Source organism: Chlorocebus sabaeus, chromosome 26 (assembly GCF_047675955.1).
Source record: "Chlorocebus sabaeus isolate Y175 chromosome 26, mChlSab1.0.hap1, whole genome shotgun sequence".
Taxonomy (NCBI): Eukaryota; Metazoa; Chordata; class Mammalia; order Primates; family Cercopithecidae; genus Chlorocebus; species Chlorocebus sabaeus.
In genome coordinates, this window is record NC_132929.1 from 57,279,746 (window position 1) to 57,303,382 (window position 23,637).

The following is a 23,637-nucleotide window of genomic DNA, read 5'->3' on the forward strand; positions in this document are numbered from 1 at the left end:
CAAAAACAAAAACAAAAAAACTGATGATCACAGGAATTATATCTGTAGTAGCCACAGATGCGAACCCTTGGGCGTAAGTTTCTCTCTGTCAGTCTCGGTTTTTCCCATCATACAGTAAGGAGGTCAGTTGAGATGGTCAGCTCCCACCTCTCCTTTCTGCCTCTGAAACTCACAGATGGATACCCCAAGGTGCCCACATTCTGATTCAGCCCCACCTGAGGCAGGTTCTTTTCTGTCATCTTGGTAGTCTTAGAATTCAGTTGTCCTGGGGGTCTGGTGTTACCATTATGAACGATCATTCCCTAGGACTCTTTCATTGCCTGCCAAGACACCTGTTAGCCTCTCCTTTGAGGCTAACCAGGCCTGGACATCCGTCCTGATGAACGGGGGGCCCACTGATGTCATCCTTGTGGAGGGACAGACACTGGCTATTGTGGACACAGAGCTCTGCCTGCCTCAGTCCACACTTGTCCCAGCTGCCTGCTTGCTCCCTGTGTCTTCCTGCCTTAAAGTGTTGCAAGCTAGCCACCAGGATCCTTACGGGAAATCTAGACATGGCTTTTATTTTTTAATTTTTTTTTTTTTGAGGTGGGGTTTCCCTTTGTTGCTCAGGTTGATCTCAAACTCCTGGCCTCATGCAATCCTCCTACCTCAGCCTCCTGAGTAGCTGGGACCGAAGGCACGTGCTACCATGTGTGGCTAATTTCCTTTTCTTTTCTAGAGATGGGGTCTTGCTATGTTGCCCAGGCTGGCCTTGAATTCCTAGGCTCAAGAAATCCTCCTGCCTTGGCCTCCCAAAGTGCTGGGATTATAGGAGTGAGCCATCGCACCTGGCCTAGAGGTGGTCTTTGAGATTGGATATTAAGCAGACTTACACCAACTTTTCTTTCTTTTAGGTTCTCAAGGCATCTCTTACAAATGTAGAGAAAGCCCTGGCTATGGGCCACGTCTCATTTCCTTGCAGAAACCCCTTCTCTCTGAAATGCAGTGGAATGTAAGAATTGCCCATCTGAAAACCTTTGTGTCCTTTTTCAACGCTGCCGTTGGAGATGCTGCTCATTGTGTGACCTCATGTCTGTTATATAAAGATCCACTTGATAAATTTCTCCTTGAACACGGTGCCAGGAAAATTTTTTTTTCCAGTTTGATTCCAAAGTTATTGTACAATGATAAGTATATGAGCCAGTGTGTTTCCCTTTTATCCAGGAAACTCAGTGATAAATCCAGGGTTTAACTGTAGTAAACAACATCCCAGGTGCCTTGAAACATACTGTTCTGTTTTTACTGTAGTTCGTTGGTCCTTGAGTTGTGTTCTGTTTTCAATGTTTCCTTAGACTCCTTTGGGAAATAGTAAGATGTAAATTTTCTCCAAATAAATCCATGCATACAAGCACATATGCATGAGATAGATGGCCTCTTCCTGTCCCTTTCTTACCATCACCACTGCTATGTCCCCAGCCTAGGCTAAATGCCAGGCATTGGGAGTGCAGTGATGAAAGGCGCTGTCTGTGAGTGACTCATGGTTTGTCTATTGCAGGGATAAGCTGGCGCACAAAGAACGTGAATGTAAGCGGAATAGGGTCAGTGCTGACATCAAGGAACAAAGAAAAGGCCAGAGGGGTTCAGAAGGAGAGCAACTGATTCTGGAAAGAGACATCAGAATGTGGAAGCCTTCCTGGATGGAAGGGAATTTCAACTGGACTGGGAACGATGGAAAGGATTTTGGAGGCAGAGATAGAGGAGGAACATCTCTAACTGAGAAAACAGTTTGAACAGACTTGTACAGGAAAAAAAATAAATCGTCTTCCACACTTGGCAAAAACACTAGCAATTGAGTTGGTTGGCAGGTAGGATACGTGAAGGAGTCAGTGGGAGCTGAGGATAAGATTATTTCACATGATATGTACTTTGCCATTTATAAATAGAATTTGGGTTCAAACCTGTAGTCCCAGCTACCCAGAGGCTGAGGGAAGAGGATTGCTTGAGCCTAGAAGTTCGAGACCAACCTGGGCAAGAGAGCCAGACCCCATTTCTTAAAGAAAAAGATCTTGGGTTCAATATGTTCTTTTGTTCAACAACCCTGTGAAGTAGGCAGAGGAAATAGGATTATTTCCTGTAATGGATCAGGTAACCTGGTTACAGGGCAGTTAATTCATTCTAAGTGACACAGGCTGTAAGTGGGAAAACCAGCACCAAATTTCATACTAATTTTACTACATTAAGTTTCATCGCTGGAAATAAAGAAGAAGTTTGCAGGGCTAAGCTAGTTGAAGCTTACCTTGGACAAAGAATCAAAGTTTTTTTTTTTTCTTTCTTTCTTTCTTTTTTTTTCTTAAGAGGTGGGTGGGGGTGTTGACAAGGAGGAAAGGGAGGAACCCACGAACGTAATTTCAGCAACAGTTCCCTTAACAACGCCTGCAGATGGATGAATTTCCGCACAGTCTGGTTCTCTGTTCCTTTTCTGTTCCTGAAGAGAAACAATGAGGGAGTGAGGGATACACAGTGATGTTTATCTTTCCAGCTCTGAACTTTCAAATTCTGGAATCCCCCAGGGTTGGGGAAGGGCGGGTGTAGTCACTTCCCACCGTTGCAGAGGGATGGGAGATGTAGCAACTCCTGTCGGGGCATGGGGCGGGGTGTGTGATTTCCTCCCAAATCGGAAATTTATCTCCCGAATGGGAGGCTGCAGAGAGTCATCAAGGACTTATCTCTAGGAGCAGACACCAGAGAGAAGCCCTGCCCAATCCTTTACCCCAAAGTGGGTGTGCTTAGCTCGAGGAGGGAGAAGAGGGTTGCCAGCTAAGAGTCAGCACCAAGGGCGCCTGCTCTCATGCGTGTGTCAATGAAGAATTCCTGCCAGACTTCCAGTACTGTCCCCGACCCTGGGCAGAATCCCAGCTGCCCCTCCCAGAACGCTCCATGCCACTGGAACTCAGGAGCGCAGCTCAGTTCTGTAATCGAAAGCAAAGGGGAATTTTGGTCCTTTCCTTGGACTGAGTCCAAAATTCAGGGATGAACAGCTCAGCTCCTAGAAATTATGCTCTGGAATTTCCAAAAGCTCAACAAATAGCCCCAACATGCAGGGTTGTTTGTTGAGATGAAGCATCCTTTTACTACCCTTAGTACATTACAGCAGGAAGGAAGTCCCATCCCTTTTTTATACATGAGGAAACTGCAGGTTAGAGAGACTAAATATATATTAAATCAAGCATATTAATTATAGTATTTAAATTTTCTAAGTCCTTATTTTATTTTAAATCTGATTTATTAGACCTAAAGGTAGGTAAATCTTCCTCTCCTACTGTCTTCCTCCTCATGTATGTTTCCAAAGTTTTTTTTAACCTATATTTATACAAGTAATTAGCTTCCATTCATTTGTTTCATCATATATAAAATGGGAATGATCTTTGCCTCACAGATGCATGAATATTAAAGTACATAAGATAATACATGTAAGGCATTTAAAGCAGTTTGCAAACACTCAATAAGTGTTATCACAAGAGAAGAAAATTTCCACTTAAAACCTCTTCCACTTTCTCTGCCTGTCTGCATCCCAGGCTTTTGGTATAGTCTGGGACTTTTGACAAAGTTTAATGCTCATTACCATACTGATGTATTTTTTTTTCTCCAAGAATTATTTAACCTCTGCATTATTTTGACACTGTATTCATAATATTTATTTCTTCTTAGTTCTAAGTTTAAATTATTTCAGTGCTGATCATCTGTCCTATTGTAATACAGTCTTCTATTACAGAGTTATTTATTTTGACATATAGATCAACTGCATAGTTTTTTTTTTTTTAGATGGAGTCTCGCTCTGTCGCCCAGGCTGGAGTGCAGTGCTGCGATCTCGGCTGACTGCAAGCTCCACCTCCCAGGTTCACGCCATTCTCCTGCTTCAGCCTCCTGAGGAGTAGCTGGGACTATAGGCACCTGCCACCATGCCCAGCTGATTTTTTGTATTTTTAGTAGAGACGGAGTTTCACCGTGTTAGCCAGGATGGTCTTGATCTCCTGACCTCGTGATTCACCCGCCTTGGCCTCCCAAAGTGCTGGGATTACAGGCATGAGCCACTGCGCCCGGCCAATTGCATAATATTTTTAAGAAAAAGTACAGCAGAGGCATATTGAGACCTTACAGGTACCTTAAAGTGTCTTTCTGTTGCTTTAAATAATGAAAAATAGATGACTTCTTGGGTTTTGAAGTCTTGCTTTCCAAACTTTCCCCCTCAGAATTTTATGAGGCTGCTGGAGTACTCTGAGGCTAGCTCCATTTTTCTTCTGTTGCCTACAATGTTCTACATGCCTAGATAATTATAGGCATCTTCCTTTATCCTTGAAATTAAAAAAAAATTATCTACTTTTTATCTCTTAAGAATTCTCATTCTTAACAAAAAGAGATTTAAGTTGGCCAGGTATTTCCTCTCTCTCTCTCTCTCTCTCTCTCTCTCTCTCTCTTTTTTTAGAGATGGGGTCTTGCCATATGGGCCAGGCTTTTCTTGAACTCCTGGGTTCAGGCAATCCTCCTGCCTTGGCCTCCCAAAGTGCTAGGATTACAGGAGTGAGCCAACATGCCTGGCCCCAAAAGATATCTTTGTGTCATCCTTGGGTCCTCACTGGATTTGTCCTCCTGAATACTAGTAGCTCCTCTCATTTTCCTCCAGGTAGAGGGCTGGCTGGTTAAGTCTGTGTTACTAGTTCAATAACTTGGCCACCAACTTGGCTGGCTTGATGAAGGAGTCTAGAAAATCCCTAGATGTGTATGCTTGGTTTTGTTTTTTGATAATGCTGCTTTACTGGGGCACACATTCCACATCTCATTTCTGATCAATCCAGCCTTCCTTCTGTGAATGGGTCCTGGCAAGGTTGGCAATGGAAATATTTAACAACCCGCCCTGACTAATCAGGAATGGGCAGAGGTAGTGTTGAGGCAGAGGCCTAGAAGCCCCTCTTGTGCCAAATATTTACCCTTTGTTAAATAAAGGTGGTGGTGGTGGCTAGGTGTGTGGCCTGTCATCTCAGCACTTTGGGACGCTGACTTGGTTGGATCACCTGAGGTCAGGAGTTCGAGACCAGCCTGGCCAACATGGTAAAACCCTGTCTCTACTAAAAGTACAAAAATTAGCTGGGTGTGGTGGTGGGCGCCTGTAATCCCTGCTACTTGGGAGGCTGAGGCAGGATAATCACTTGAACCCGGGAGGCGGAGGTTACAGTGAGCTGAGATCGCACCACTGCACTCCAGCCTGGGTGACAGAGTGAGACTCTGTCTCAAAAAACAAGATAGTGGTGGTGGGGTGATTAGTGAGTGATCTGAGAGGGAGGGGCTGGGAATGTTATTATAGCAGGGAGCATGCAGGAGGCTCTGGGCAATAGCTCTTTGCCAACCAGCATGGAAGTATATCAATGCATCAACACTCAAAGAGCCAGCCAGTGCATCTGGTGATGTCAGACTGAGGTCCAGCCCACAGTCAGGGACAATTCCAGTGGAGCTGGCCCCTAGGTGCTCTGTCAGTGTCTCTATTTGCTGTTGTCTTCTGTCAGGGATGCTTTGCAATGCTGTTTGATTAGCAATGACATCCCTCCAAACTCAGAATCAGGATGGTTGTCTGACATTCTCCAGGAACCTAATCATGTACCTCGCCAACTGACCTTACTACCTCACTGCAGACAACACCACCACCCTCTTCCAGGACAAAAGGTGTAGCTCCGAGGGTACACTTGGAGACGGCAAGTACCATCTGTAATATTGAACTGAGATTGGCATTTAGTTGTTATTGAATTTCATCATTGTCTGGAATTGAGCCAAAGAGTGGCTCTATCATGTGGCAGCCAAACTGTTAGGAGAATAGTGCCAAGTAGTGCAAATTTGTTCAGCACAAATAGCAATTGTGCTCAGAATATTCTTACACAAGGAGAGGATTAGGAAAAGAGTGGCTCTGATCTAGGTCCCTGAGCTGCTAGGTGAGGGCTGGGTCCAAGAAAGTATCAGGACCAGGCTATGTTCACGTTTTCTAGGCCAGTTCCAGCACAAGACCTTTTGCAGAAAATTCAAGGGGAGGTGATGTATGCAGAGTGTTATGTAAATCCAGTCATAGAAGTGGGTCACAGGGCCTGGTGCTGTGGCTCATACCTATAATCCCAGCACTTTGGGAGGCCAAGGCAGGAAGATTGCTTGAGCCCAGGAGTTCAAGACCAGACTGAGCAACATAGCAAGACTTCTGTCTCAAAAAAAAAAAAAAAAAAAAAAAAAAAAATTAGTTCACATGGTGGTGCACATCATTTCAGCTACTTCAGAGGCTGAGGTAAGGGTTACCTGAGTCCAGGAGGTGGAGGCTACAGTGAGCTGTGATTGCATTGCTGCCCTCCAGCCTGGGCAACAGAGTGAGATCCTGTCTCAAAAACAAATAAATAAATAAAAAGTGAGCCACAGATATTTTATAGATATTTGTATTTCTTCTGCAGGGGGCAAGTTGGTATCCATGGCAGGCAAACCCAAAGAGACACAGGATTAGCTTGCAGATACCTCGAGCCCCAGGACTCATATGCCAGGACAGATGATGGGGCAAGAAATATAGTTGTTGTTGGATTATTACATTGGGTATTAATTTGGAAGGGAAGAGTTTGATCTATGGGGTTGAATCAATGAGGAAATTTATAGACATAGAACATCCAAAAGATTGAGAATAAAGGAGGGTTATGGAGAATCTGCCAGACAAGCCTTTAAAATGTACCTGGGTTGAAAGACCAAGTATCTTAGCCTCATTGAAGACAGTTGGTGGAGGAAGAGAAGACCGAGGAAGCACATCATGATGATGATGGTGATGATGGGCAACTTTTATTAAGCACTTAGTATGAGCCTGGCACTGCTCACATCAAATTTATATGTATTAACTCATTAACTCATTTACTTGTTGCAGTAAGTGAACAAAATAGGTAGTATTACTGTAGTGTTATGATGAAGACTGGTTTTCATCTATGATGCCTGGCTCATAACTCCTGTAACACAAGTTACAGGCTTTTGTTATAATGCTGGATGTGTTTGACCTCAGGAAACAGAATCTCTTGCCCTCCTTTCACTTGCCCCAAGGCAGGACTCTAGTCTTCCCATACCTTTCTGATTGGAGACTCAAGACCCTCCCCAGGGAGGATCCCACCCTATATCCTGGAGAAAGGATTGCTGACCTCATAAACCTTCCATAAAAACTCAAGAGGAAAACAAAAAACCCAAGAGGACTGTGAATTTGGGGAGCTCATGAATAGAATAGCTGACCACGTGGAGGTTCCTGCAGGGTGGTGCGCCCAGGAAGGGCATGGAAGCACCGCACCCCGTCCCCCATAGCTCGCCCTATGCATTTCTTCACCGGTATCCCTCGCAGTACTCAGTATAATAAGCCACTACCTGTGTTTACCTGAGTTCTATGAGCTGCTCCGGCAAATCTCAAATGTAAAGAGGGAGTTATGGGAATCTCAACTTGAAGCCAGAAGGTCGGATGCTCTGGAGGCCTGAACTTGCAACTGGTGTCTGGCGTGAGGGGGTAGTCTTGGGAATTGAGTCCTCAGTCCATGGGTTCTGACACTATCTCTGGATAGATAGTGTTGGAATGAATGGGAGGGCACCTAGCTGGTGTCCGCTGCTTGGTGAATGGGGGAAAACCCCCACACATTTGGTCACAGACTTCCTCTTCTATGTTAATGATTATTGTGGTGGTGTGAGAGCGGAGGAAAAACATGATTTCAGAGAGTTTTTCCCTAAATAATTACTATTCCCATTTTCCAGATGGGAAAATACAGGCGCAGAGAGGAGAACAAAAACTGCTCAAAGGTGACAGAACTAATAAGTAATGGAGCTAGTTGTCAAGTGCTTTTCCACTAAAGAAAAAGAATGGGCAGCCTTCTAATTAAGTAATGAAAATCAAATTTTTTTTCTGCAAGGCAGAGAAAGTAGCAGTAGAATTCAGCACGGAAGACAGGGACTGGCTCAGTCAAATGCTACCAGGAGGCATCCACAGACAGGAGCTTTTAGCCAGCTTCAATTTTCACCTTCAATTTTCCCTCTAGTGCAATGAAGCTAGGTAGAGACCAGAAAGCTGTGACAGTGAGCATGGGACAGTGGGGAATGCTTCCTAGGCCTTACTCGGGTCATCTGAACTGAACGGGGAGGGGTCGAAGTTCTGGAAGCTACTATAAAGATGGTGAGTATTCCACAAGGAGCTGCAAGGAAGGTATCCTCTGCCATGAGTGGGACTTAGGCTGTGCCAAAGGGATGTGGTATCCAAGGGAGTTATGAGGCATCCTTCTGATCTTATTTGGAATGTTCTAGAAGGATTGCATTTGGATCTCACATGCTGAGGAAATATATGAAAGAATTCTTTCCAAATACCTTATATCTAAGTCTTAAGTTATTCCAATCTGGAAGTTTGGAAAAATCATCCCCCTCAGAGGTTATTTCCAATCCTAATCTGGAAAACATTCTTCCAGGCATCCCTGTAGGCTCCTATACATGGGTATAAAATTTTACATAACTGGCACCTACTGTATATGATATTCTCTAGTTTGCTGTTTATATGGCATGTTTGTATTCTAGGACTGCTGTAAGAAATTGCCACAAACTCGGTGGGTTAAAACAACTGAAATTTATTCTCCTATGGTTCTGGAGGCCAGAAACCTGTTATCAAGATTTTGGGAGGGTTGGTTCCTTCTGGTGACTCTGAGGGAGAAGCCGTCCCATGTCTCTTCTGGCAGCTTCTGGCGACCCTTGATGCTCCCTGTCTTGTGGCTGTGTCACCTCAATTTTTTGTCTTCCTTTTCTCCTCCCTCCCTCCCTCCCTCCCTCCCTTCCTTCCTTCCTTCCTTTTTTCCTCCCTCCCTCCCCCTCCCTTCCTTCCCCTCCCCTGTCCCACTGTCCCTTCCTTCCTTCCTTCCTTCCTTCCTTCCTTCCTTCCTTCCTTCCTTCCTTCCTCCCTCCTTTCCTTCCTTCCTTTCTTTTTTCCTCCCTCCCTCCCCCTCCCTTCCTTCCCCTCCCCCGTCCCTCTGTCCCTTCCTTCCTTCCTTCCTTCCTTCCTTCCTTCCTCCCTCCCTCTCCCTCTCCCTCCCTCCCTCTGTCCCTTCCTTCCTCCCTTCCTTCCTTTTTTCCTCCCTCCCTCCCCTCCACCTTCATTTCTCCCCCTGCCCTCCCTCTCTCTCTCCCTCCAGCTCTTTCTTTTTCTTTCTCTCTTTCCTCTTTTTCTTTCTCTCTTTCTTTCTTTCTTTCTTTCTTTCTTTCTTTCTTTCTTTCTTTCTTTCTTTCTTTCTTTCTTTCTTTCTTTCTTTCTTTCTTCCTTTCTTTCCTTCCCTCCTTCTTTTCTTCCCTCCTTCCCTCCTTCCTTCCTTCTCTCCTTCCTCCCTTCCTCTCTTACTCCTTTTCTCTTCTCTTCTCTCTTCTCTTCTCTTCTCTTCTCTTCTCTTTTCTTCCCTTCCCTTCCTTCCCTTCCCTTCTCTTTCTTTTTCTGAGACAAGGTCTCACTGTGTCACTCAGGCTGGAGTGCAGTGGCCCAATCACAGCTCACTGCAGCCTCGACCTCCCAGGCTCAAGCAATTCTCCCACCTCAGCTTCTGAGCCAAGCAATCAGTGGCCACTGGAGAAGTTGGTTGGGAGAAGTGGAGGGATAGCAACTTACCTGAGACAAATATAGGAGGATTTCCTGCCTGCCTCCAAGATTCCGACCATAGTCTAAGTATGAGAAGGAGAAGGAATCCTATCAATCAAGCCGTACTTCTGGGGAAACTGAGACCTGCCTATTGCAGCAGCTCATGCTAATGTATTAACACTTCAGGGCTGCTATGAGATCCAGGTGGACAGGCATTTGAAGGCTGAAGTAGGCAGAAGATTATTAAGTCCATGTGATGTGCAAACACAGGTTTTGGTGGGTGGGTAGCTATGTATTTCCAGTGAATAAAATTTATGATAATAAGAGTGTTTGTACTGTACTACGGATGGTCCCAGGAGAGCGGAAAAGAAACTGAACAATTCACTGATGTGGCAGGTGCTTTCAAATATCCCCTTGTCTATCAGGCATTGTCGTTGGGGCTAAGGGTATATTGATGAAACAAAAAGACCCCTGTCTTTATGGGGTTTACACTAGTCCAAGTTGCTCATTGCTTAGAAAAATTGCTCATAATAGGGATTTGCAGAGAAAAGGCAAAGTGTCATGAGAGCCAGGGAGTAGCAGACAGCTTAATCTAGGCTGGCGATGTTGCTGAGGGACATGACTTCTAAGATAGTCTTGATGGATGAGTAGAAATCACATGGAGAAGAAGGGTCTGGAGAAAGTAAATTCAAATAGGATTAACAGCAACGGCAAGAAAGACATAGTGTGGGGGAGTCTCAAGGATTTTGATATTTTTAGAACACAATGTGAAACAGGATTATTTGCAGGAGAGAAACCTGAACCTATTGCAAGTAGACAATGATTTAATAGGCTTTCGACATCAGACTGACGGGGTTTCACCATGTTAACCAGGATGATCTCGATCTCCTGACCTCGTGGTCCGCCTGCCTCGGCCTCCCAAAGTACTAGGATTACAGGCCTGAGCCACCGTGCCTGGCTGACTTTTAACCTCAGTGTTTATTGTAGTGAGAGAAGATGTATTGTTAGTTCCAGGAGCAAAAGTTTAGAACTCCTTTTGGAATCAGAGACCCACTTGTAAACTGGAGTCTTCTGAACTGAGCCTGGAGAACACCTTGCTATCATGATCTGCATCATTTTTCTAGTCACAAATCAGAAGCTGTACCCATGAGTTGCCACACGAGGGCACAATTGCCCAATTATGGAATTAAACACGCTCTTTCAAAGGTCAGGAAAGCCCTTGTCCTAAACATTTCTTCTGGATGAGACATTACTTTTGAGCGTGAGAAACAGCCCAGTGTGGCTGTGCGGTGGCTCAAGCCTGTAATCCCAGGACTTTGGGAGGCTGAGGTGGTTGGATTGCTTGAGCCCAGGAGTTCAAGACCAGCTTGAACTACATAGCAAGACCCCGTTTCTACAAAATATTTTAAAATTAGCCGGGTGTGATGGTGTGCATCTATAGTACTAGCTTCTCAGGAGGCTGAGGTGGGAGGATTGCTTGAGCCAAGGAGTGCAAGGCTACAGTGAGCTATGATCACACTATGACACTCCAGCCTAAATAAAGCAAGACCCTGTTTCAAACAAAACAAAACAAAAAATGAGCCCAATGTGACTATCTAAAAGCGGCAAACATCTGCTGAATGAGGTGCCTGGAGGAATTTGAGCAGAAAACTGGTTCCCATTCTTGGTCGACTGTCAGTCTTTTCATAATAATAAGCAGTAGTATTTACTGAGTACTCACTGTGTCCTAGGTACTGTGCCAACGTGTCACACACGTTATCTTACATACATATCCACACTCATCATATGACATGAGTGATGTTATTTCTCCATTTTACAGATGAGGCAACTAAGTCATAGATTGTGATTCCACCAAAGGTTTACGCAGCAGGTAAGTGCTTAGTTCTGCCATTTGGATTGAGAATATCTGACTCCAAAGCCTGTGATGTAAATTACGGAGGCTGGGTGCAGTGGCTCACGCCTGTAATCCCAGCACTTTGGGAGGCCGAGGTGGGCGGATCACCTAAGGTCAGGAGTTTGAGACCAGCCTGGTCAACATGGTGAAACCCCATCTGCCCTAAAAATACAAAATTAGCCGGGGGTGGTGGCATGTGCCTGTAATCCCAGCTATTCAGGAGGCTGAGGCAGGAGAATTGCTTGAACTTGGGAGGCAGAGGTTGTGGTGAACCAAGATCGTGCCATTGCACTCCAGCCTGGGCAACAAGAGCGAAACTCCATCTCAAAAATAAAATAAAGTAAAATAAAATATAAATTACAGAGCTAGTCATATAATATGGAATTATTTTCTAACCTCTTGTAATGGAAGTACCCAAATAAAACTGATGTGTATAAATATGGTCTGAGACCTGTGAATACTATCAACACATGAGGAAGGCTATATTTTTCATTGTTTTCTTCTTTCTCCCTTCCTCCTCTCTTATCACTTTTTTTTTGTGTGTGTGTGTGTGGTGGGTTTTAGTTCTAACTTTCATGTTAACTCGAGTATTTCCCATACGATCTCTACATTTCCGTTTCCTCTGCTGTGAAACTGAGACACACCCTATCTTTTCCCATCAGCTTAAGGGAACTGGAGAAGCTGACGGTTTGGGGAAATGAGTCTGGCTTGATACCCTTCTGTGCACATTCATCCAGTATATTTAAGTTCCTGGAAATGGTCTCTTTCTTAACTTTGCCCTATTGTACTGTAAGTGAATAATTGCATTGCTTTCAAAACTTTTATAATTACTGACTTTTAAATTGCAGAAAAATGGGAGAAATGGACCCAAACGGATTCATCCTTGTTGCATTCTGAATCTTATATTCAATATGTGAAATGCTTTTATTTATATTTTTCTGAAGCCATAAGGGCCAGCATTTTTTTTCCCCCAATCAGCATGAGGAGATGAATGGGTCAATGGGAATCAGATGAGTGTTCCCACAGTTGTGGCCAGATAAGGGCTGGGAAGTAGAAAAGGCCCTGGATGAAAAGTCAAGTGACATTGATTCTAGCCCCTGCTCTTCCTCCTGAGGGGCTTGTGGTCCTCAAGAGTTTGAACCCACTCTGTGGGCTTTTATTTTCTCAGCTGTAAAATTAGAAGGGCCAAACTAGATCGGTGGTTTTCAATCCATGCTCTACAGATTCTTAGGGCCCTTTGGTGGGGCAAGGTGGAAGTTTTGTCCCCAACTCACCATTTCAGTCTATCATAAGACCACCTTTTTCAAAACTGTGAGGCAACTTCAGAAGTTCTTGGGAAAATGTAATTAAAAGGTAAAAATAAAAAATATAAGCTTTATTTCTCAGCATAACCTCCATCAAATTCAAGCCAATTTTGTAAGCAATGATACCAGCCATTTAGTCCATCTGTAAAGAATTGAGATTCCTGGGAATTTAACCATGTCAATGTCTTTTTCACATTATTAACTGAAGAAACAAGGGTGTCTTTTAAAAGTTTTTCAAGATTCGGAAACAAAAAGAAGTCAGAAGGAGCCAAATCAGGATTGTAAGGTGGATGCCTAATGATTTCCCGTTGAAACTCTCACAAAATTCCCATGTCTGATAAGAAGAGTGAGCAGGAGCATTGTCATGGTGGAGAAGGGCTCTCCAGTGAAGCTCTCCTGGGTGTTTGTCTGCTCATGCTCTGGCTAACTTTCTCAAAACACTCTTATAATGAACAGATGTTATCATTCTTTGGTCCTCCAGAAAGTCAACAAGCAAAATGCCTTGAGCATCCCAAAAATCTCTTGCCATGACCTTTGCTCTTGACTGGTCCACTTTTGCATTGACTGGGCCACTTCCACCTCTTGGTAGCCATTGCTTTGATTGTGCGTTGTCTTCAGGATCATACTGGCAAAGCCATATTTCATCTTCTGTTGCAATTCTTCAAAGAAATGCTTCAGGATCTTAATCCCCCTTGTTTAAAATGTCCACTGAAAGCTGTGCTCTAGTCTGCAGCTGAGCTGGGCACAATGGTTTTGGCACCCATCAAGTAGAAAGTTTGTTCAACTTTGATTTTTTCAGTCAGAATTGTATGCATTCCAGCCTGGGCAACATAGTAAGACCCTGTCTCTACAAAAAATTTAAAAATTAGCTGAGTGTAGTGGTGTATGCCTGTAGTTCCAGCTATTCAGGAGGCTGAGGCAGGAGGATCACTGGAGTCCAGGAGTTTGAGGCTGTGATGACCTATGATTTGCACCATGGCACCCCAACCTAGGTGACAGGGTGAGACTTTATCTCCAAAAAAAAAAAATTGTGTAAGTTACCAATTGAGATGTCTATGATGTTGGTTATTGTTTCTACTGTTAATGTCAATTCTCTTTAACCAGGGCACAAAGAAGATAATATTTTTCCTTCCAAATTGATGTGGATGGTCTACCACTGTAGGCTCCATCTTCAACATTGCCTCATCCCTTAGTAAAATGCATTATCCATTTTTAAACTGCTGATTTCTTTGGGGCTTTATTACCATAAACTTTTCATAAAGCATCAATGATTTCACCATTTTTCCACCCAAATTTCTCCATAAATTTGATGTTTGCTCTTGGTTCAATTTTAGCAGAATCCATGTAGCTCTGATACAGGATATTTGCAAACTGATGTCTTATCCTTCTTAATGCCTCAAACTAGATCCTGTTCATACATGCAATACAAGTTAGTGTGAGTTTGTGTTGGTGCAAAGATTTTTTAAATCTATGTATAGTTTTTTCGTAAGATGTGTCTTCCATGAACTTTTTGATGACCTCTCATATTTGTTTTATGTGATCGAATTCTGTCTTGCTTTTGTTTAAAAGAAGCCTCCCCTGCTTAAAAAGGGGGAAAAGTTTAAAAAAATTTCTGGCGATTTTGAAGGACAGCATCCTCCTATAACGTAAATATCAGTTTAAGGTCTCTATGCTTTTTGAGATCTAGAATAAATGACTTGAAGTTTCCCGCTCCCTCCACCCCCTTTATGCCAATTGGAAGTCTGAAACCCTCCCCAGGATATCTGTGCATTTCCAGGAGGTTGCTGTTCTCCTGGTCACCCTTGCCTCTGGGTGCTTCTGTAGAATGCATTACCACAGATGGGAAACTTAGTTTCTTTTCACTCTCTTAGGCAGAGACTAAGAGTGACTAAACACTACTCTGGGTCCATGCCAGCATTCCCAAACCCACCAGAGTGTTGACTAGAAAAGGGTTTCCTTTTAACAGGGCCCACCCTTCTCAGAAGCCAGTGGAGAATGTAAATAGTAGGAAATCTCTTCTGCTTTCAGGATTTCATAGTATAAGCAGGCATATTACCCAAGTGGTCAGCTTCAGTGGAAGGGGACTGGAGACTGACCACCAGATGGTCAAGGGCACTAAAAAGGGGCTGCAAGGCCTTAGCCTCACGGTTCTGTTTCTGGGGACGAATGTTGGGCTCTGGTGGCCATGCTGGGCTGCAGAGAAGCAAAGGTGCATTGTTGGTGTGATATTCTTTTCCCCAGGGATCTGATAGAAGCAGAAGGCAAAAGTAGATGGAGACAAAAAAGACCCTTTCTATGTAGAGACATCACTCTATATTCTTTGTAGAGAATAGGAATACATGCCTTTGATCAGATGAGGTATTAAAAAATGATTATGTAGTTCTGTCACAATGGATTATTTTCAATATCCTGTCTACTTTTTCAAAGGACTGTTATTTAGTGGGAAAACATTGCTGAGTTCCTTTCAGAGAAATCCTCCCTGTACTGACCCTTTGGCAACACACCTTACACATGTAATTACTTGTTCAGAACAATCTTCTCCTTCTGACTCTCCACAAAGGCAGGGATCGTAACTATTATTTCCAGCTGCATCCAGAAGGCTGAGCACAGTGCTTGACACACAGTGAATTTTGGTCGAAGGAACAATCGAAAGGATTTGCCCATTGCAGTGTCATTTTTCCAAGACCTGAAAATATCACTTTTGATTCTTTTCTTACTTAGTTCCACTTCCTTATCCCTACTGCCACTGCTTAAATCAGCACACGGCATCACCTCTCCTGGGGCTATCTTTAACTAGGCTTCCTGCCCCCCTACCCTGGCCTGTCTGCTTCAAATCCAGGCAATGGCCTGTAGCCCCAGCATCCTTCTAAAAGCTCTATTCTCTGTCCCTTGTCAATTTCCTCTTCTGAAAGTTTCAGGGGCTCTCCATTACTTGCACAAGAAAACCACCAACTCTTGCCTCAATGCTGAAGGTGCTTTCCCATCATCTCCTCTCTGCCTCTCATCACCCTGTGTTCCGTCCTGGCCCTTGCTTTCTTGCTTCTGTGCTTGGTCTCATCCCTCATCCTCCTTCCTCTGCCTGGAAAGTGCTTACCTCTGTTCTTGCATCTGCATGTCCAAATCCTACTCATCATTTCTATTATTATGTCATTTAAGTTTCAAAAAGTCTCTGAGTCAGCGTTCCTTAAATAGCAGTTTTAAAAGGTGATTCTTAAGAAAAGGATTTGATGTTGAAATTAGCCTAGGAAGTGTTGTATGGGTTATTGCCCTTTTGTAGATTTATAGTGCAGGCCATTAATTCACAGATCTGAGAAGGCCTGCAATCAAGAAGCCTATTTAACTCAGCATTTCTCAAATTTATTTGACCATAGAACCCTTTCCCCTTTCATACCTATTAACATATTGCAGATTATTTTGGAAGTACTTTTCCAAGAGTTACCGGTAATATCTTTAATCTGTTTTTCATGATTAAGATGCTGAGGCTCAGAGACAAAAATACTTGCACAAGCCAAGTTAAGGGAGCTTCAATCTAGTTTTTTTTTTTTTTTTTTTTTTTTCTTTACTACACTGTGATGACTTACATTTGTCATCCAACAAGAACTTTTAAACTTTCCAAGCTATGGAAAGTAAGATAATAGCCTGTATTTCTGTTTCCTAATATCTGAATTTTGTCCCACTTCTCTTTTCTAAAAATGATGATTTCCAAGTTTTTCTTTCACTTTTCTTTCCTGCCAGATATTTTGCAAGTAATGAGAGGCTCCAATTAAATTTTCCCAAGAGCTTCATGAAATAATGAAAATAATACATAGAGCGTGTTATATGTTTATGAACTTAAAAATAAAATTAAAACGTATAATTTTGAGTTTACATATAGGTATAATAAAACTACATAAAAAGAAAAGCAAGCAGATAATGAACATAGGATTTAGGAGACGGTTACCTTGGCTGGGGGGAGGGAGGCATGGGGAATGAAAGACTCTTATATTTAGATGTAAACTATTATCAAAATCTTAGCTTTTACTTTGGGGTTATAGGTTTACAGGTGCTTATTACATTATGTAAAATAACTGGCTAAATAACTAGAGGACCACTGCTGAGAGTGCGTCACAATTAATCTAACTTAATGTACCTGAGACCCTAAAATAAATACCTAAGTCATAAACAAAGAAAACAGTAGCAAATTAAGTTTTCTAGTATATAGCTAGTTTATGTCAAAATAATAATACTTATAAAGTGAGGGGAGTGGTGGCCTGATTTTAAGGGGATATTTATTGCTAAGTAATACTGAGTAAATCGCACAGCACCCCATAATATATGAGTGCATTTCTGTTTTAATTTTGACTTTGAGAGTTTTTGAGGAATGTAAATTTAGAACTTTATATAATCACATATAAAATGAATATTTTATGATAAAAAGAGTAAGAAGTAATAAAAAGATAATTTAAAAAATCCCTTGCATATTTGTTTATTATTTTATTATCACTTGGTTTTTAAATCCATCTTTGTTGTAAGTTGTGAGATGATTCTTTATGTTACTTTGTTTATCTTGTTAAGATTCATCTGGGGAGTCAAGGGACTCTGCTCATGCCCAAGGCTGTGCCCTCTAATAAGTAACACCAGAGACTGCACAGTGTCCAGGAAATAGACTTCAACAAACTAGTGTAGCCAAGGTCACTGGAGTGTTTTCCAACACTAACAACCAACTATTGATTCCCCAGACACCAACTGGGTGTCCAACAATTAAATTCCATTCTGACATTAACTACCTGGAGTTAGTGTCAGATTTCACAGGCTAACAGGGTTTGGTTTTACAAGACTGCCCTCACTTCAGATGCCAAATGCAAGTCCTGGGCCACCCATACTTCTGGCTGTGAAATCGGTAGTTCCCATGACCCCCTCCTCAAGTTCAGTAATCTGATAGAATGACTCATAGAGCTGGGAAAGCACTCTGTGTTTACTGATTTATTACGAAGGATGTTATAAAGGATACAACTCAGGAACAGCCAAATGGAAGAGATGCATAGGGTAAGGAGTAAGGAAAGGGGTACAGAGCTTCCATGACTTTTCTGGGTGCCACCTTCCCATCACCTCCATGTGTTCACCAGTCCAGAAGTATATCAACATTTGTTGTTCAAGAGTTCTCTCAGAGTTTAATCTCCAGCCCCTCACCTTTCTTCTTGGAGCTGGGTGAGTGGAGCTAAATGTCTCCACTCTAGAATCACTTGGTCCTTCTGGTGGTCAGCCCCATCACCAGACTATCTAAGGGCTCCACCCTAAGTCACCTTATTAGTATAAATTCAGTGTGATCAAAAGGAGCTTATTATGAATAACAAAAGACATTCTCATCATTCAGGAAATTCCAAGGGTTTTAGGAGCTCTGTGCCATGAACAAAGAACAAAACCCAAATATGTTTCTTATAATACCACAGTTGCCAAACAAATATACTAGCAAACAAGAAAACAAAAACAATGAGCCCTGGGCATGGAGAAACAATAGACAGAGTTGCTACAACACACAGGCATACCTCAGAGCTAATGCGGGTTTGTTTCCAGACTACTGCACTAAAGCATATATTGCATTAAAGTGAGTCACACAAATTTTTGTTTTCCCAGTGCATATAAACATTTATGCTTACACTATACTGTGGTCTATTAAGTGTTCAATGGCTTTATGTCTAAAAAGTGTACATATCTTAATTTAAAAATAGTTTACTGCTAAAAAGTGCTTAGAGCCTTCTGGGCTTTCAGTGAGTTGTAATCTTGATGATGGTGGAGGATCTTGCCTTGCTGTTGATGGTTGCTGACTGATGAGGGTGGGGGTTGATTAGGGTGGCTACGGCATTTCTTAAAATAATACAACAATGAAGTTTGCCACATCAATTGACTCTTCTTTCACATGTCAATCTAAACAGAGAGAGGTTCTCTAAAAGAAAAGATGTATGTTTGGGGATAGACCATTGCAATGGGAATATGCATGTCATAGTAAACTAAGTGCATATTCAGGGAGGTAGAGGAAGACAGGAGTTTTTGGTTTTTTTTTTTGAGACAGAGTCTCGCTCTGTTGCCCAGGCTGGAGTGCAGTGGTGCGATCTCGGCTCACTGCAAGCTCCGTCTCCTAGGTTCATGTCAGTCTGCTGCCTCAGCCTCCCGAGTAGCTGGGACTACAGGCACCCGCCACCACGTCCAGCTAATTTTTTTGTATTTTTAGTAGAGATGGGGTTTTACCGTGTTAGCCAGGATGGTCTCGATCTCCTGACCTCATGATCCGCCTGCCTCAGCCTCCCAAAGTGCTGGGATTACAGGTGTGAGCCACCGCGCCCAGCTGACAAGGGCTTTTAAAATTAAAAAAAAAAAAAATGAGGAAGATTGCATAATTGTTTTGAAACAATTATCCTTGGTTACAAAGATCAATAACAAGGGTGATGATGCCCAGATCAAGGTGGGACAGGCAGTTCTTGGGAAGATGTTTTTGCAGAAGGATTTTGTGTATAAGTTTGTGATGACTTTTGTGCAAGGTTGTGGTTTGTGCCGTCTTTTTGTTATTAGGCATACAAGCTTGAGAATTCTTTCTTCATGGCCTTCTCTGGCTCTACTTGTCAGGGTTTTTTTTTTTTTTTTTTTTTTTTTTTTTAGCATTAGTGACTCCATTTTGATTCTGATAACTTTCACATTTCCCATTTTTGATGAAGATCTTTTTCCAAAAGCATCACTGATCAATCAACCTGTAGTTAGGTTTTGATGTCTCTCAACACTGGGATGAACCTGTTCCAGTGGCTGGTCTTGTGTCACACTGGGAGCAGTGGAGGGGGGTAATTGGTGACTAGCAGTCAGCGTCAAAACCCTTTTAGCTACATTTGCGCAACAAAGAAGGTTGGAGGAAGTGGCTTTAAGTCAAGTCTACCAGAATCCATTATTAAGCTCAATTTTGCAATTACGTCAAAGTGCTGAGCCAGCATTGTTTCATACTTCTGCAAACATTTAATAAATAACAGATCCAAAGTTTAAAAAGGGAAAATACAAAGTAAAATTAATAATTATATGACCAAATTCTAGTTTGCATAATGGTTTTCAGCTAGAACCTAGGCTTTTGTTTTTCATTTGTTTTGAGATGGGGCTCACTCTGTCACTGCAGCTGGAATGCAGTGGAGTCATTGCCTCTCACTGCAACCTCAATCTCTCAAGCTCAAGTGATCCTCTTGCGGTCAGCCTCCCAAGTAGCTGGGACTACAGCAGGTACCACTGTGCCTAGCTAATTCAAACTTTTTTTTTTTTTTTTTTTTTGACAGAGTTTCACTGTGTTGCCCAGGCAGATTGCGAGCTCCTGGGCTCAAGCAATACTCCCACCTCAAGCAGAATCTAGGCTTAAAGACAACTCATTGAATAAATCAAATGACTATAGGGAATTCAGTGAGACCTGTTGTAATCATGTGGCCTGTTTTCTTATATTGTAAACATGGGTCTGAACTTTTCCAGAGAAGATGTGTCTAGGTACAGCATGTAGTATTAGCAATAGTACAGACATTTTCTTATTTAACCAGTGGTTACTAAAGGATTTCTTAGGGTAGATTCTGTTAGGTTAGCAGCTATTAACTGTGAAATTTCAGTTACACCATTTCACTTGCCAAGTGAAAAAGGTAACATTAAGGGAGGTCTCATTATGTTATGGAGTCTTATTTCTTTTTTAAAATTTTTATTTTATTAAAAAAAATTTTTTTTGAGGTGGATTCTTTCTCCATTGCCCAGGCTGGAGTGCAGTGCCACACTCTCGGCTCACTGCAGCCTCTGCCTCCTGGGTTCAAGCGATTCTCCTGCCTCAATCTCCCAAGTAACTGGTACTACAGGCGCACACTGCCATGCCCAGCTAATTTTTTTGTGTTTTTGGTAGAGATGGGGTTTCACCATGTTGGCCAGGCTGGTCTCAAACTCCCGACTTCAAGTGATTCGCCCGCCTCAGCCTCTCAAAGTGCTGGGATTAACAGGTGTGAGCTACCGTGCCTGGCCGGGAGTCTTATTTCAACATCTTGGGAAAAGCTGTTTATGGTGTGAAAACACCAACTTTTTATCCTGGTTTGTAGTTGATGAGCATCTCTGGTCATGACATTGGGTGGCATGGTGAGTTTTTTGTGTGGTTAATACACTGAGCATGAGACTTCTTTCTTAAAATTTGTCTAGTTTCAGCTTGTAGGGCTTTAGGAATGGGGCAACTTTTGTTTTTGGTTGAAGAGTTGTAACCAAATATTAGAGAAAATTAGGAGAATTCAGGGTCTAGTCTAGTCTATAGGTAGATAATTAGAACTTGAAAATAATACACAAGGCTACAGTCCAATACAGATGGATTATAGTGTTGGTTTTGGAAAAATTACTTTTTCTCTCTGTACTGATCACTTAGGAATCTCATATTTAAAAACCTTTTGGGGCTAGGAACCCATAAGAAGGCAAACTTTAGATTTTACATACAGTTTTAAGGTTCTTGGACCTGCTAGGAAGTGACAAATATTACTCACTGTGAGGCTGGGAACTCTGGAAGCCAGGTATTTTCTGCACATTCTTAAATGTGATATTTTAGTCAAAATCTTGGTAATATAACCAAGGTTTCCAATTGTATCCTACTTATAAAGAGATTATACATATATATATACACACACATAAGTATTCAATATTAAGATTTTATTTTCAAAGCTTTTTTGTTGTACAAAAAGTAAAAATGCTGTCACAATCTCGGTGTAATTGGTAGCCACAGATGGTTGACTCACCAATCACAGCTATCCATGCTACAGCAAGAGTCTTACACAAAAAGCTAACAACGCTTACAATTTTGCTGGGGTGAAGTCCCTAAACTCGGTGGTAGATTACCAAGAGGGACTAAATGGAGGAAGGCAGAATGTCACCGAACCTATTCTTTGGCTCTTTGGGTGGGTGGATGTCCTGGGGTTTGTATCACAGCTACTTTTTTTTTTTTTTTTTTTTTTTTTTTTTAAACAGCTACCAAATCCATGAGTAGTCCAAACAACACTGAACAGTTCTGTTTCTGCAGGTGGTCTGGGGTCTTAACCATCTTCTTCATCATCTGTTTCTCTCTTCCTCTTTTCACATTTTCCACTTTCTTCCTCCTCTTCATCCTCATCCATCTTCATCTTCATCAAGTCCAAATTCTTCCTCCTCACTGACTTCATCTTTGTCATCATCTCCTTCTACATCTTCTTCATCTTCCTCTTCATCCAACTCCTCTTCTTCACCATCCTCATTCTTCTCGTCTTTCTCATCTTCTCCTTTTTAGACATTGTAACTTTTTCAAAGGTTCCAAGGTGCTGATATGTTTCAGTTTATTTCCACTAAAGTTTAGATGTGTGAGATTTGTAAGTTTTTCTGCAAACATATTCAGACCTCCAAAGATTCTATTTTCACTGAGTACAAACTTTTTCAATTTAGGCAGCTTGGGGAGATTTGAAATTGAAATCAAGCCTACATTTATTAAACGGAGGAACTCTAAGTTCACAAATTCAGCTGTTAAGCTCTCAATTTTCCAGTCATTTGATTTGCAGTTGTCCAAGACATGTTCAAGAACCCTCTTTAAACACTCTTACCTCTCACTTGAAAAACGTCGAGCACACCAGGTAAACCCTGATGGACGAATTCCCACAAGTTCGCGACTTGTTAACCACAGCCACCTGAGGGCACGAAACCCGGCTGCTCACTGGACTGGAAGCGGGGTTGGGGGGCCACGCGGGCCCGCCCTCAGCGGGAAAGCCACTCACCTGCGGGGGCGTCCGCCCGCAGCGCCATCTGGCAGGGCGCCCGTCCGTGAGGGATTCCCGGCTGCGGGCAGTCGCGCTAAACCCCGGGAGACCAAAGGGGCGCTTCCTCCAGGCCGGACCAGCGCACAGACAGCAGCGCCTCACGAGGGCCGCACCGGGCTGCACTACTGAGGCCAGAGGCTGCAGGACCCGCGAGCGGAGCCTAAGCTGAGGTCCGCCCCAAATCCCCAAGAGAGAATGTATTTTTATTGAACTTATGTGAATAAAAATACTCATGAATAGTTTCTAAATTTTGGAAGAATCAGGTAGGGAGAAGAAGCCATTGCTTCTATTTTTGTATGCGTTACCAAATTGTTATAAACTATAGAGAGCTTATGAGATAAAATTTCCTGAAATCTGGAAAACATTTAAGTAAAGAACCAATAAGGTTTTAAGTAAGAGTCGTAAGAACATTATTTTTATCAATTGCTTAGTTTCATGATTTTGTTTTGTTTTGCTTGATGTTAATTAGCAGTTTTATGAACCCACTGGTTTTTTAATTAGGGCTCTGGAAATTTTGATTGAGTCCGTTGATCTTAAAGTTATCAGATATCTGTGTTCAAGAGCCCTTGTTAGAGCGTTTTCCATGAAAAGCAATTTTAGACTAAAGCTGATTGCAATACTTTTAAAGAAGAATTCACAACAGTAATTACAGATGACAAAAACTTAGAATAGCCATGATTAAAATCTGATGAAAGCTCTCAGTTGACAAAGAAATTTATTTATTTATACTACTGCAGTATTTTACGATAACAACCAGAATCATGACTGACAGTGTCACATCAGGACTTCTACAAATTTTTTATAATCTTTTATAAATTGTATATAATCCTTAGAATACTCGCTTTAATAAGATAGCCACACAAATACAGCTTTAGAAAACATTCAACATAGCAATAAAATTATGGCTTTTGATAAATTAACAGATTTTAATAACATTAAATAATTTTTGAAACTTTGTTAATAGCATACCCCTAATTGTAACTGAAAGAAGATCCAGCATCACTTACCATTTGGCAA

The 23,637-nt window shown here is 42.2% G+C and overlaps 1 pseudogene; it reads right to left on the reverse strand.

Moving 5' to 3' along the window:
* Positions 1 to 21,870: 21,870 nt before the first annotated feature.
* Positions 21,871 to 22,606, reverse strand: LOC103246056 (putative acidic leucine-rich nuclear phosphoprotein 32 family member C; annotated as a pseudogene).
* Positions 22,607 to 23,637: the final 1,031 nt, after the last annotated feature.